A 15,325-nucleotide genomic window follows, 5' to 3' on the forward strand; every position below is an offset into this window, starting at 1 on the left:
CCAAGCCCCTCACATCCCCCCCAAAATGAGACCCCATAAAGATCCCCTCAAAGAACCCCACACCCCCCCTTAGAGAACCCCCCCCAAAAGCCCTAGACCCCACCAAAAAGAGACCCTGTAAAGACCCCATAGTCCCCCAAAAAGAGCCAACCGCCCTGACTCAGCTGCTGCCAGCCCCATCGATGGAAAGATGCCACAACAACGCTTTCTTGGAAACAACTGGTTCCCTCATCACCTCTGAATAATAAAAATTCTAAGGCATTTTACAACAATGTCCAATACAACAGTAAACTGCTGCCAAGTATAACCCAGAAAATTGTTAGCCGATTCTCCTCTGTCGAAACCGTTGCCAGCTTTGGGCTGAGATGCCTCCAAGGTTTGGTCACCTTCGTCTTCAGCCAACATTGCCAAGTCTCTTGGCTGTTCTTCTGGATCCCCTGGAAGAAGACTGGTGACTGCCTGGAGAAGTGACTCAATCTGCTCTTCTGTTAGTCTTTCCTCACTTTCTTCCACCATCTGCAGGTCAAAAACCAATACATTGTTATTCAATCCATACTTCCTTCCTCAGCTCCAAACAGGAAGACTCGGCCCCAGTAAATACTGCTTTCAATGGATGCAAGACGTAGCCTGAACTCATCACAAAAGCATTTTACAAAGTGGAACTCTTGTAATATTGATAACAACACAAAACAAAAAAGCTCCCTTGTTAGCCACGACAGCTGGCATGCCACAGTGAGACCCTGCTTCTGTTACAAGGAGAACACCACGCTCAGAACAGGCTTTCCTCCTAAAGCCTCTCAGCCTAAGAAAAACCAAACCAAAATACCCAAAGAATTCCCACAAACTAGAAACCCCCACAAAGCCCAAAAACCAAAGAAGCCACAAACCCCCATTAAAGACACACACAAACCCCAGACCCCACAAGAAAAGCTGCGGGAACTCAAAACACCACAGAAGCCCCTAGCCCTCCCCCAAACCCGCAACCCACAGAACCCCAAAGCCTTCAAAAGGCAGAGAACCAAAACCCCCCCTTAGAACCCCAGTTAAAAAAAACAAACCAACAGAAAAACATCACAAGCCCACACTAACCCCACAAATCCCAGACCCTGTAAAAAAACCAACCCACCCAACCCCTATAGCCACAAAAACCAGGAAAAAAAAAAAAAAAAAATCAGTAAAACTACAAACACCTTACCAACCTCCTTGGCTCATTTTCTGAGAGGAGCCTGCACCAGCAGACAGACTAACACATTTTAATCCTAAACTCGGTTCTCTGCGTTCTTTCTCTGCCCCTTCTCTACATCCTTTTCTTTCAACTTCCTCTTCCTACCCACAAGGCTGTCTAAACCAATGGATAGAAACACTAACCCAGGTAACAGTACATCCAGTTCAGATAAAGGCAATGAAATCACCAGCGCCAATACTACGACCTTCTTACAGGTACCACAAGCTCCCAAGAACTCACCTGTAACAGGAAAAGAGGAGAAACCATAGAGACCTTAAATGCAATACGCCAAAACCCGAAAGAGACTTATTCTTGTATATTGAATGTTAAAATCACATGCATAATTACTGAATTCTTTACAGCTGAAAAAATATTTTTAGAAGACGACCCTGACAGTCTACCTGCAACTGCTGCAAGATGTCTATAATAAACCCCCACAATTTTCTGTAATTAAAAAAAAAACAAAACAAAAAAAAAAAAACAGGAAAGAATGCAATCAATCATCCAGGTAATTCTGAGTTAACTGATGCCCTGAATGGGACAAGTCGAACCCAAGCTAACACCAGCCAGTTTACTGCAATGCTTGTCTAGCATACACGTATATAAATCAAAATGACATGTGGCTAGAGGCCAGGTGCAAAAAAAATAAGACATTTGCACACCACAGCAGACAACCTGCCGAGGGCCACGATATGATATGCTGCAGCAGAGTCTTGTGGCTGTTCGCTCAAACACGCTGGTGGAATAGTCTGCATAACCGGCCCTGGGCACGATTTACATGGGGTTTTCTAAGCTATGCCTGATGTGGCTAAGGGATTTTTACTGGGCAATCCTGGTTTAAGACCAGTCTCGGCTCCTAAGGAATGCCAGCCAACAAAGATGTTTTCAGCCGTTAACAAGAGGAACAGAAATCCAACGACGAGCTGCTGCTTTTAAAACGTGGAGTCATCATTGTGACAAATGGCACCACACAGATCTCTGTTAACACATTTGTAGACAAAGTGGAAGACCTGGGGTTGGGGACAGCTGTGCAACTCAGCCTTCATTTCCCGAGGGCAGGTATGCTCCGTCAGCTGCTGCCAGGTGTCGTCGACAACAAGAAACGGGCTGCACTCTGCCGGCTTGTCCGCCTCGAACTTCTCAGCGCAGAGCTGGCGAACATCTTCGGTGGTTATAGACAGTCTCACCAGGAAAGATCTTTCCTGTACATCCACAGTACACTCCCTGGAACGCAACATGAAGGTGGTTCTGTAGAATGAGAAAACACACATCAGCAACTCAAAAACCCCAACAGCTGAAGCGTCAGCAACAAACCTGTCCCCACACTGAGACTCACCCCCGCGATTCCCACGCCCGACAGCCACCTCGCCAACTGCAATACTGGTGGCAAAACTGTGGCAAGCGGAACAGAAATTCCTAAGCCAACACCCTCCTTTCCTCATATTACACTCTAACCCTGCAATTACAGCCAAACAGGACTTGTCCTGCCGAGCAAAACCAGGAAACAAAATGCAGTGAGGCTAAGCAATGTCTGAGGCAGCAGGGTCGAGAGATGGTGCTGCTGCACTACTGCCACAAAACAGGCACCTCCTATCGCCGTGTCAGTCAGAAGGAATAAGAAAAAAGCCTCTGCCAGTGGCAGCAAACGGTGCTGATCCCCAAGTTACTGCGTGATAAGCCATCTGCATTCTTATGCTGCAGCACGCAAAGTGTTTTAGGGTGCTTCAGTCCAGTCAGGACACTTTCATTGCATTAAACCGGTGACAATCTGGGGTCCGAGCCCGATTTAACCGGCTTTCCCATGACAGCTTTTTTTCTTTTTTACAGTAAGGCTTAGAGGGAAGCAGAAAGAAAGCTTCCTCGGCAACATTAGGCTAAACCCTAATGGCAAAAGCCTCGTGGCAAAAGCTGGACCTTTTTTCTGTGTTGAAACTGACATGTTCTTACAACTCCGATAACATGGAAAAAGTCTAAGTGCACCCTACAAGGAAATGCAGTTCTACCTTTCAGAAAGCATTTAAAGAGGAAAAAAAACCAAGCAACAACTGGGGGAAAAGCAACCACAAACATCTTTTGAACACATGAACAAAGCAAGCTGCTGTAGTGTGCTTTTTTTTTAAAAAAAAGACATTAACTGTGGTTACAGACTGAAAAAGATACAATTAAAGGAAGTGGAAAAATGGCACAGTGAGAAAGACCTGTTTATCAACTCAGCGGGTGCCAATGTCTGTATGCTAAACCAATCAGGCACGCTAAATCACAATGGCAAAGATGTACATTGCACAAAAGCAAGCCAGCAAAAGCTACCATTGAGAAGGTGGTTCTACCACTTAAGTTCCAAGAAGCACTCTTATCTTTAACAAAGTATTTTTACAGCTTGCAAACTGAAACACTGAAGCTTTGCAGCAGCATTTAAACGAGGTCAGGACTGACCCTGACGAAACAGGGCCTATCCGTTTCTGTTACCGGGGTGAAGCAATTATGAAAAATCAGCCCTAGAGGAGGAAAATCAAGCTGCAGTTTTAGTTCCTAATGTATGTAACACACAGATGTTTTTAAAAGCACGCGCTTTAGACAGACGGGACTGCTTCGAGAAGAGGCTGAAGCTCCCACAAGCACTCCTAACATATACTAAGTATCAAAGTTATTTATGGAGCGGCAGAAAATTGTACTCAATCATCCTCACAATATGGCATTTTTTGCCTTTTCATCCTAGAGACGGAGGGAGGATGAAGGCCTTCCGGGGTCCGAGAGCTGATAAAACTGCAGGAGCCCATCACAAGTGTAGCTACCACATTGTTAAGTCACGATGACTCCCCCTGCTCGATCGAAAATATCTCACCGCATAAGGCAGAGTCCATCAGTAGATTCCCAGGTCACACAGGCCTGCACTCTGCGAGCTGAACAGCTTTCTGTACTTCCACTTTACAGTGGAACCATGAGACTCTCTTGTTATGCTACTGATGTTGCCAACTTTAGGACCACCCTTGGATGGATTTCTACTCCAACAATGTCATCAAAATCTGCGCTGTGAAGAAGAACCCACCTTCCCTAGTCCTTTGCTTCATTTTAAGAAAAATAAACGAATGACAGGTTACCTTCTCCATGCAGAAAACACAGATCCATCGATTCCACCACGTACTCAACTTCAGTATCCAGCTCCAGCATGTCACACCTACTCACCCAGTGTGATAACACAGTCAAGAAGTCATCATTTTCATTCAGCCTCCCTGAGACAAAGGGAATAGAGACAGTCAGAGACAAACTGCGCTTTCCTTACCAGCCTCACCGTTTGAAAGGAAAGTGTTGCTTCGCTGCCTTCGCTGAGAAGTACATCTGTATTACTCTAGATCCTCCTGTAACCAGTGCGCAGCAAAGTGGGTGTCACCTGACACTGGCTGGACAGGACGCCAATGCCAGCTTCGTCCCATACTCTCTAGCGAGCGCAAATCTGACGATGCACACTTTGAGGCGTGCTCTCCTCAGGCAGCAACTCTGTCTTCTACAGGATCTGCTGGAGATGCCCCTCGTTTCATGAACTGCTGCCAACAGCACCTGCATTTATGGAGAATAAAGCATATTCAAGGGCCAGCTTGCTGCCTGGGACAGTGAGATATAGAATGAAAAAAAAAAAAGAACACCAGACAACAGGCTAGAGAAATTTTTGGAGAAAACAAGACAGGTGCAGATCACGACAAAGAGATGGAAAAGGAAAGTAACTGCAGTGGCCTGCAGGACAGAGATGGAAGACGAAAAAAGGAGGAAGAGAAAGCAGGAAAAAAGCACAGAGAGAAAAAGAAAAGGGAGAGGGAGATGAAGAAAGAGAAAGGGAGAGAAGAAAAGGGAGCAGGACAGTAGAATAGAGAAGTACAGGCAAGGGGAAAGAAAAAAAAAATCAGAGGAGTAGTAAGAAAGGGCAGGGGTCAGTGGAGGGCTGGGAAGGACCAAGACTCACAAGAAGGACAACAGGTTCTGGATGGGTAACCACCCAACTCTTAAACTTTTGGGGACTTAATGGGTACAAGGTATCCAAGAAGAAAGCTCAAATAGCAAGCCAAACAGTAATGTCTCCAATGGGCTTGGACGTTTCACAAGGGCAACAAAGGCTGACAAAGAAACAAAAGGCAGAGCAGAACCTGTGCTCCATTTTCATTTACCATAAAAAATTATAGAAACCCCGCGAGCCACGGAACCCCCAAAAACCCAATTAAAACCACAAAAGAAACCCAAACCAGAAAACCAACAAAAGACCAGAGCAAAATAACCACCGAGCCGAAGAAACCAGCAAACCCGGAAACCCCAGACACCACAAGAACCCCCGATAACCACTGAACGCCACAGCAGCCACAAGAGAAGCCCTAAGCCCTCCTCTGCCAAAACAGCCCCGCGAGACAGAAAACCCACAAGCCGCAACTAGAGAGAGACACAGACCCACGCAAACCCCCAAATCCCCCCAAACCTGCCAGCCCCGCGGCCCGGACACGCTCAGACTGACCGGAAGAGTCCAGTCGCGCCCCGCCCCGCCGGCCCCTTCGGTGCCCCGTGTCTCCCGTGCCGGCTGCTCGGGGAACGGGAGCTCTGGCCCGGCCGCACCCCCAAGCCCCCGCCGCGACCCCCTCCGCGCACTGCCCGCGCGGCGCGGAGCCCCCCCTCCCGGCCCAGACACCCCGCCGGACGCCGCGGAGACACGTCCCGGCACGGACCGGCGCCGGCAGAAGGCCGGCCGCGGCTGGGGGGGGGTGGAAGGCGCGGCGCCTCGCCGCCCGCGCGCCCCGCACCGACCCCCGGCCCGCCGCGACCACTCGCGCCGCGACCCGCCGACCGCCCGGCCCCGGCCGACCCCGCGACGGGCGGCGGAACCGGAGCCTCACCGGGAGGGAGCGCCGGCATCCCGACGGGCCCCCTCATCGCCCCGGAAAGCACGGGCAGGCTCCTCGTGGCAGCTCCGCGGTTATACTGCCCGGAAAGGAGCGGGGCATGCCGGGATATACTGCCCCGGAAAGGAGCGGGGCATGCCGGGATATACTCCCCCGCAAGGGAGCGGGGCATGCCGGGAAACATTACAGTGCGGCTCCGGCGGAAAAATGGCCGCCGGAGGACTTCCGGGCATGGCGGCGCCCATCTCCGTACGGCTCCGGCGGTTAAATGGCGACCGAGGGGCTTACGGGCATGGCGGCGCCCATCTCCGTGCGGCTCCGGCGGAAAAATGGCCGCCGGGGGGCTTCCGGGCATGGCGGCGCCCATCTCCGTGCGGCTTCGGCGGTTAAAAGGCGGCCGGGGGGCTTCCGGGCATGGCGGCGCCCATCTCCGTGCGGCTACGGCGGAAAAATGGCCGCCGGGGGGCTTCCGGGCATGGCGGCGCCCATCTCCGTGCGGCTGCGGCGGTTAAAAGGCGGCCGGGGGGCTTCCGAGCATGGCGGCGCCCATCTCCGTGCGGCTCCGACGGAAAAATGGCCGCCGGGGGGCTTCCGGGCCCACGTTTGGGGGCGCGAGCTTGGGGGGGGGCTACACAGCACAGCTGCCCCGTTCGGGAAGCTAAGCAGGGACCAGTTCGGTCAGCGCCCGGATGGGCGACCTCCCCCCGTCTTCGAATGCCCGCACCTAACAGTGCCCCCGCCACGTGCGCCCCTCCTCCCAAAATCTGACCCCCCCCGAGGGAGTCCCATCACCTTCGAGGGTTCCCCGGACCTGACAGTGCCCCGGCCGACCCCGCGACGGGCGAAGGAAACCCCGCCTCACCGGGAGGGAACTTTCGGAACGCTGCGGCTTCCGTGCGCTGCGCCACCCGGGCGCAGTACCGCTGCGTGTCCGCAAGGCGGCAGCACCGAGCGATCCCGCGAGGGGGGGGGGGGGGGGGGGGGGTACCGGCGCCTCTCCGGGAGGGAGCGTCCGGTGACCTCACAGTGCCCCGGCCGACCCCGCGACGGGCGGCGGAACCCCCCCCTCACCGGGAGGGAGCGGCCGCCCCGCAATGGCGGCGTCCCTCGTTAAAGCGCCCTGCCGCTCGCGCTGCGCCGCCCGGCCGCAGTCCGCACGCAGCGGGCTCTGCGCGCACCCGCGCAGGAACGCGGCGAGTGTGCACGGAGGCAGCAGAACGCGGCGGCTTCCGTGCGCTGCGCCACCCGGGCGCAGTACCGCTGCGTGTCCGCAAGGCGGCAGCACCGAGGACCCCCGTGTTCGAATCCCCGCTCGGGCCTTTCCGCCAGTGCTCGGGCCTTTCCGCCAGTGCTCGTATCTCTCCGCCTCCGCTCGTATCTCTCCGCCTCCGCTCGTATCTCTCCGCCTCCGCTCGTATCTCTCCGCCTCTGCTCGGCCCTTTTCGGCTCCCCCTGCCCCACTAATTACCCCTCTGCCGCTGACCTGCGCTCATTAACAACCCCCCATCTCCTCCAGCGAATTCAACCCCCCTCCCAACCCTACTGCGACCCCTCTGAGAGCCCTCGAACCCCACCATGGCCCCTGACCCCCTAGAAGACCCCCGAAGGAACCCCCAACACCCCAAAAATAGACCCTAGAGAGACCCCCCCAGAACCCCTCAGAGACACACCCCCCCAAAGAGCCCCCCACGATCCCCTAAAAAGGCCCTTAGGGCCCCCCAACTCCCCAAAGCCCACAAAGAGACCCCCCAAAAAACCCAGACCCCCCAAACAGACCCCATAAAGAACCCTAACCACCCCCCAAAAAACCTGAGACTCCTTAAAGACGCCCCCAAGCCCCTCACATCCCCCCCAAAATGAGACCCCATAAAGATCCCCTCAAAGAACCCCACACCCCCCCTTAGAGAACCCCCCCCAAAAGCCCTAGACCCCACCAAAAAGAGACCCTGTAAAGACCCCATAGTCCCCCAAAAAGAGCCAACCGCCCTGACTCAGCTGCTGCCAGCCCCATCGATGGAAAGATGCCACAACAACGCTTTCTTGGAAACAACTGGTTCCCTCATCACCTCTGAATAATAAAAATTCTAAGGCATTTTACAACAATGTCCAATACAACAGTAAACTGCTGCCAAGTATAACCCAGAAAATTGTTAGCCGATTCTCCTCTGTCGAAACCGTTGCCAGCTTTGGGCTGAGATGCCTCCAAGGTTTGGTCACCTTCGTCTTCAGCCAACATTGCCAAGTCTCTTGGCTGTTCTTCTGGATCCCCTGGAAGAAGACTGGTGACTGCCTGGAGAAGTGACTCAATCTGCTCTTCTGTTAGTCTTTCCTCACTTTCTTCCACCATCTGCAGGTCAAAAACCAATACATTGTTATTCAATCCATACTTCCTTCCTCAGCTCCAAACAGGAAGACTCGGCCCCAGTAAATACTGCTTTCAATGGATGCAAGACGTAGCCTGAACTCATCACAAAAGCATTTTACAAAGTGGAACTCTTGTAATATTGATAACAACACAAAACAAAAAAGCTCCCTTGTTAGCCACGACAGCTGGCATGCCACAGTGAGACCCTGCTTCTGTTACAAGGAGAACACCACGCTCAGAACAGGCTTTCCTCCTAAAGCCTCTCAGCCTACACGTTACCAAACCAAAATACCCAAAGAATTCCCACAAACTAGAAACCCCCACAAAGCCCAAAAACCAAAGAAGCCACAAACCCCCATTAAAGACACACACAAACCCCAGACCCCACAAGAAAAGCTGCGGGAACTCAAAACACCACAGAAGCCCCTAGCCCTCCCCCAAACCCGCAACCCACAGAACCCCAAAGCCTTCAAAAGGCAGAGAACCAAAACCCCCCCTTAGAACCCCAGTTAAAAAAAACAAACCAACAGAAAAACATCACAAGCCCACACTAACCCCACAAATCCCAGACCCTGTAAAAAAACCAACCCACCCAACCCCTATAGCCACAAAAACCAGGAAAAAAAAAAAAAAAAAATCAGTAAAACTACAAACACCTTACCAACCTCCTTGGCTCATTTTCTGAGAGGAGCCTGCACCAGCAGACAGACTAACACATTTTAATCCTAAACTCGGTTCTCTGCGTTCTTTCTCTGCCCCTTCTCTACATCCTTTTCTTTCAACTTCCTCTTCCTACCCACAAGGCTGTCTAAACCAATGGATAGAAACACTAACCCAGGTAACAGTACATCCAGTTCAGATAAAGGCAATGAAATCACCAGCGCCAATACTACGACCTTCTTACAGGTACCACAAGCTCCCAAGAACTCACCTGTAACAGGAAAAGAGGAGAAACCATAGAGACCTTAAATGCAATACGCCAAAACCCGAAAGAGACTTATTCTTGTATATTGAATGTTAAAATCACATGCATAATTACTGAATTCTTTACAGCTGAAAAAATATTTTTAGAAGACGACCCTGACAGTCTACCTGCAACTGCTGCAAGATGTCTATAATAAACCCCCACAATTTTCTGTAATTAAAAAAAAAACAAAACAAAAAAAAAAAAACAGGAAAGAATGCAATCAATCATCCAGGTAATTCTGAGTTAACTGATGCCCTGAATGGGACAAGTCGAACCCAAGCTAACACCAGCCAGTTTACTGCAATGCTTGTCTAGCATACACGTATATAAATCAAAATGACATGTGGCTAGAGGCCAGGTGCAAAAAAAATAAGACATTTGCACACCACAGCAGACAACCTGCCGAGGGCCACGATATGATATGCTGCAGCAGAGTCTTGTGGCTGTTCGCTCAAACACGCTGGTGGAATAGTCTGCATAACCGGCCCTGGGCACGATTTACATGGGGTTTTCTAAGCTATGCCTGATGTGGCTAAGGGATTTTTACTGGGCAATCCTGGTTTAAGACCAGTCTCGGCTCCTAAGGAATGCCAGCCAACAAAGATGTTTTCAGCCGTTAACAAGAGGAACAGAAATCCAACGACGAGCTGCTGCTTTTAAAACGTGGAGTCATCATTGTGACAAATGGCACCACACAGATCTCTGTTAACACATTTGTAGACAAAGTGGAAGACCTGGGGTTGGGGACAGCTGTGCAACTCAGCCTTCATTTCCCGAGGGCAGGTATGCTCCGTCAGCTGCTGCCAGGTGTCGTCGACAACAAGAAACGGGCTGCACTCTGCCGGCTTGTCCGCCTCGAACTTCTCAGCGCAGAGCTGGCGAACATCTTCGGTGGTTATAGACAGTCTCACCAGGAAAGATCTTTCCTGTACATCCACAGTACACTCCCTGGAACGCAACATGAAGGTGGTTCTGTAGAATGAGAAAACACACATCAGCAACTCAAAAACCCCAACAGCTGAAGCGTCAGCAACAAACCTGTCCCCACACTGAGACTCACCCCCGCGATTCCCACGCCCGACAGCCACCTCGCCAACTGCAATACTGGTGGCAAAACTGTGGCAAGCGGAACAGAAATTCCTAAGCCAACACCCTCCTTTCCTCATATTACACTCTAACCCTGCAATTACAGCCAAACAGGACTTGTCCTGCCGAGCAAAACCAGGAAACAAAATGCAGTGAGGCTAAGCAATGTCTGAGGCAGCAGGGTCGAGAGATGGTGCTGCTGCACTACTGCCACAAAACAGGCACCTCCTATCGCCGTGTCAGTCAGAAGGAATAAGAAAAAAGCCTCTGCCAGTGGCAGCAAACGGTGCTGATCCCCAAGTTACTGCGTGATAAGCCATCTGCATTCTTATGCTGCAGCACGCAAAGTGTTTTAGGGTGCTTCAGTCCAGTCAGGACACTTTCATTGCATTAAACCGGTGACAATCTGGGGTCCGAGCCCGATTTAACCGGCTTTCCCATGACAGCTTTTTTTCTTTTTTACAGTAAGGCTTAGAGGGAAGCAGAAAGAAAGCTTCCTCGGCAACATTAGGCTAAACCCTAATGGCAAAAGCCTCGTGGCAAAAGCTGGACCTTTTTTCTGTGTTGAAACTGACATGTTCTTACAACTCCGATAACATGGAAAAAGTCTAAGTGCACCCTACAAGGAAATGCAGTTCTACCTTTCAGAAAGCATTTAAAGAGGAAAAAAAACCAAGCAACAACTGGGGGAAAAGCAACCACAAACATCTTTTGAACACATGAACAAAGCAAGCTGCTGTAGTGTGCTTTTTTTTTAAAAAAAAGACATTAACTGTGGTTACAGACTGAAAAAGATACAATTAAAGGAAGTGGAAAAATGGCACAGTGAGAAAGACCTGTTTATCAACTCAGCGGGTGCCAATGTCTGTATGCTAAACCAATCAGGCACGCTAAATCACAATGGCAAAGATGTACATTGCACAAAAGCAAGCCAGCAAAAGCTACCATTGAGAAGGTGGTTCTACCACTTAAGTTCCAAGAAGCACTCTTATCTTTAACAAAGTATTTTTACAGCTTGCAAACTGAAACACTGAAGCTTTGCAGCAGCATTTAAACGAGGTCAGGACTGACCCTGACGAAACAGGGCCTATCCGTTTCTGTTACCGGGGTGAAGCAATTATGAAAAATCAGCCCTAGAGGAGGAAAATCAAGCTGCAGTTTTAGTTCCTAATGTATGTAACACACAGATGTTTTTAAAAGCACGCGCTTTAGACAGACGGGACTGCTTCGAGAAGAGGCTGAAGCTCCCACAAGCACTCCTAACATATACTAAGTATCAAAGTTATTTATGGAGCGGCAGAAAATTGTACTCAATCATCCTCACAATATGGCATTTTTTGCCTTTTCATCCTAGAGACGGAGGGAGGATGAAGGCCTTCCGGGGTCCGAGAGCTGATAAAACTGCAGGAGCCCATCACAAGTGTAGCTACCACATTGTTAAGTCACGATGACTCCCCCTGCTCGATCGAAAATATCTCACCGCATAAGGCAGAGTCCATCAGTAGATTCCCAGGTCACACAGGCCTGCACTCTGCGAGCTGAACAGCTTTCTGTACTTCCACTTTACAGTGGAACCATGAGACTCTCTTGTTATGCTACTGATGTTGCCAACTTTAGGACCACCCTTGGATGGATTTCTACTCCAACAATGTCATCAAAATCTGCGCTGTGAAGAAGAACCCACCTTCCCTAGTCCTTTGCTTCATTTTAAGAAAAATAAACGAATGACAGGTTACCTTCTCCATGCAGAAAACACAGATCCATCGATTCCACCACGTACTCAACTTCAGTATCCAGCTCCAGCATGTCACACCTACTCACCCAGTGTGATAACACAGTCAAGAAGTCATCATTTTCATTCAGCCTCCCTGAGACAAAGGGAATAGAGACAGTCAGAGACAAACTGCGCTTTCCTTACCAGCCTCACCGTTTGAAAGGAAAGTGTTGCTTCGCTGCCTTCGCTGAGAAGTACATCTGTATTACTCTAGATCCTCCTGTAACCAGTGCGCAGCAAAGTGGGTGTCACCTGACACTGGCTGGACAGGACGCCAATGCCAGCTTCGTCCCATACTCTCTAGCGAGCGCAAATCTGACGATGCACACTTTGAGGCGTGCTCTCCTCAGGCAGCAACTCTGTCTTCTACAGGATCTGCTGGAGATGCCCCTCGTTTCATGAACTGCTGCCAACAGCACCTGCATTTATGGAGAATAAAGCATATTCAAGGGCCAGCTTGCTGCCTGGGACAGTGAGATATAGAATGAAAAAAAAAAAAGAACACCAGACAACAGGCTAGAGAAATTTTTGGAGAAAACAAGACAGGTGCAGATCACGACAAAGAGATGGAAAAGGAAAGTAACTGCAGTGGCCTGCAGGACAGAGATGGAAGACGAAAAAAGGAGGAAGAGAAAGCAGGAAAAAAGCACAGAGAGAAAAAGAAAAGGGAGAGGGAGATGAAGAAAGAGAAAGGGAGAGAAGAAAAGGGAGCAGGACAGTAGAATAGAGAAGTACAGGCAAGGGGAAAGAAAAAAAAAATCAGAGGAGTAGTAAGAAAGGGCAGGGGTCAGTGGAGGGCTGGGAAGGACCAAGACTCACAAGAAGGACAACAGGTTCTGGATGGGTAACCACCCAACTCTTAAACTTTTGGGGACTTAATGGGTACAAGGTATCCAAGAAGAAAGCTCAAATAGCAAGCCAAACAGTAATGTCTCCAATGGGCTTGGACGTTTCACAAGGGCAACAAAGGCTGACAAAGAAACAAAAGGCAGAGCAGAACCTGTGCTCCATTTTCATTTACCATAAAAAATTATAGAAACCCCGCGAGCCACGGAACCCCCAAAAACCCAATTAAAACCACAAAAGAAACCCAAACCAGAAAACCAACAAAAGACCAGAGCAAAATAACCACCGAGCCGAAGAAACCAGCAAACCCGGAAACCCCAGACACCACAAGAACCCCCGATAACCACTGAACGCCACAGCAGCCACAAGAGAAGCCCTAAGCCCTCCTCTGCCAAAACAGCCCCGCGAGACAGAAAACCCACAAGCCGCAACTAGAGAGAGACACAGACCCACGCAAACCCCCAAATCCCCCCAAACCTGCCAGCCCCGCGGCCCGGACACGCTCAGACTGACCGGAAGAGTCCAGTCGCGCCCCGCCCCGCCGGCCCCTTCGGTGCCCCGTGTCTCCCGTGCCGGCTGCTCGGGGAACGGGAGCTCTGGCCCGGCCGCACCCCCAAGCCCCCGCCGCGACCCCCTCCGCGCACTGCCCGCGCGGCGCGGAGCCCCCCCTCCCGGCCCAGACACCCCGCCGGACGCCGCGGAGACACGTCCCGGCACGGACCGGCGCCGGCAGAAGGCCGGCCGCGGCTGGGGGGGGGTGGAAGGCGCGGCGCCTCGCCGCCCGCGCGCCCCGCACCGACCCCCGGCCCGCCGCGACCACTCGCGCCGCGACCCGCCGACCGCCCGGCCCCGGCCGACCCCGCGACGGGCGGCGGAACCGGAGCCTCACCGGGAGGGAGCGCCGGCATCCCGACGGGCCCCCTCATCGCCCCGGAAAGCACGGGCAGGCTCCTCGTGGCAGCTCCGCGGTTATACTGCCCGGAAAGGAGCGGGGCATGCCGGGATATACTGCCCCGGAAAGGAGCGGGGCATGCCGGGATATACTCCCCCGCAAGGGAGCGGGGCATGCCGGGATACATTCCAGTGCGGCTCCGGCGGAAAAATGGCCGCCGGAGGACTTCCGGTCATGGCGGCGCCCATCTCCGTACGGCTCCGGCGGTTAAATGGCGACCGAGGGGCTTCCGGGCATGGCGGCGCCCATCTCCGTGCGGCTACGGCGGAAAAATGGCCGCCGGGGGGCTTCCGGGCCCACGTTTGGGGGCGCGAGCTTGGGGGAGGGGCTACACAGCACAGCTGCCCCGTTCGGGAAGCTAAGCAGGGACCAGTTCGGTCAGCGCCCGGATGGGCGACCTCCCCCCGTCTTCGAATGCCCGCACCTAACAGTGCCCCCGCCACGTGCGCGCCTCCTCCCAAAATCTGACCCCCCCCGAGGGAGTCCCATCACCTTCGAGGGTTCCCCGGACCTGACAGTGCCCCGGCCGACCCCGCGACGGGCGAAGGAAACCCCGCCTCACCGGGAGGGAACTTTCGGAACGCTGCGGCTTCCGTGCGCTGCGCCACCCGGGCGCAGTACCGCTGCGTGTCCGCAAGGCGGCAGCACCGAGCGATCCCGCGAGGGGGGGGGGGGGGGGGGGGGGGTACCGGCGCCTCTCCGGGAGGGAGCGTCCGGTGACCTCACAGCTTCCCCGTCCGGGAAGCTAAGCAGGTACCAGCTCGGTCAGCGCCCGGATGGGCGACCTCACCCCGTGTTCGAATCCCCGCACATGACAGTGACCCCCCCCCCCCCCCCGCGCGCCCCCTCCCAAAATCTGCCCCCCCGAGGGAGTCCCATCGCCTTCGGGGGTTCCCCGGACCTGACAGTGCCCCGGCCGACCCCGCGACGGGCGGCGGAACCCCCCCCTCACCGGGAGGGAGCGGCCGCCCCGCAATGGCGGCGTCCCTCGTTAAAGCGCCCTGCCGCTCGCGCTGCGCCGCCCGGCCGCAGTCCGCACGCAGCGGGCTCTGCGCGCACCCGCGCAGGAACGCGGCGAGTGTGCACGGAGGCAGCAGAACGCGGCGGCTTCCGTGCGCTGCGCCACCCGGGCGCAGTACCGCTGCGTGTCCGCAAGGCGGCAGCACCGAGGACCCCCGTGTTCGAATCCCCGCTCGGGCCTTTCCGCCAGTGCTCGGGCCTTTCCGCCAGTGC

General features: G+C 53.1%; 2 long non-coding RNA genes across 2 annotated transcripts; both read right to left on the reverse strand.

The window, feature by feature from the left end:
• Window positions 1-200: 200 nt before the first annotated feature.
• On the reverse strand, window positions 201-2,794 carry LOC311196088. The gene is made up of 3 exons (XR_014617555.1): window positions 2,236-2,794; window positions 1,369-1,465; window positions 201-516 (listed from the first exon to the last, which is right to left on the reverse strand). It is a non-coding gene; the product is annotated as an uncharacterized lncRNA (long non-coding RNA).
• A 5,339-nt stretch (window positions 2,795-8,133) lies between these two features.
• Window positions 8,134-10,727, reverse strand: LOC311196110. Its single transcript, XR_014617558.1, has 3 exons — window positions 10,169-10,727; window positions 9,302-9,398; window positions 8,134-8,449 (listed from the first exon to the last, which is right to left on the reverse strand). It is a non-coding gene; the product is annotated as an uncharacterized lncRNA (long non-coding RNA).
• Between the last annotated feature and the right edge of the window lie 4,598 nt (window positions 10,728-15,325).

This window comes from Gallinula chloropus (assembly GCF_964237585.1).
Source record: "Gallinula chloropus genome assembly, chromosome: 12".
Classification (NCBI taxonomy): domain Eukaryota; kingdom Metazoa; phylum Chordata; class Aves; order Gruiformes; family Rallidae; genus Gallinula; species Gallinula chloropus.